This window comes from Haliaeetus leucocephalus, unplaced genomic scaffold (genome assembly GCF_000737465.1).
Source record: "Haliaeetus leucocephalus isolate CR32 unplaced genomic scaffold, Haliaeetus_leucocephalus-4.0 Scaffold295, whole genome shotgun sequence".
NCBI lineage: Eukaryota > Metazoa > Chordata > Aves > Accipitriformes > Accipitridae > Haliaeetus > Haliaeetus leucocephalus.
Genome location: NW_010972731.1, coordinates 3986487 through 3986686, shown reverse-complemented (window position 1 = coordinate 3986686; position 200 = coordinate 3986487).

The following is a 200-nucleotide window of genomic DNA, read 5'->3' as shown; positions in this document are numbered from 1 at the left end:
ACTTCTTTAGCTGCTGTACATCAAGATGAAAAATCCAGACGCTCGCTGACTACAAAAACATACAGTTCTGTAAAGGAAACAGGAACTTGGTTTAGGTCATTCAAACCATACACGTTGCATGTTTAGCAAACCTATGGTTTCATCATGTGACTTTAAAGTTCAAATTATCCTCTGCAGTGAGATATTTTAGAACAGAAAAG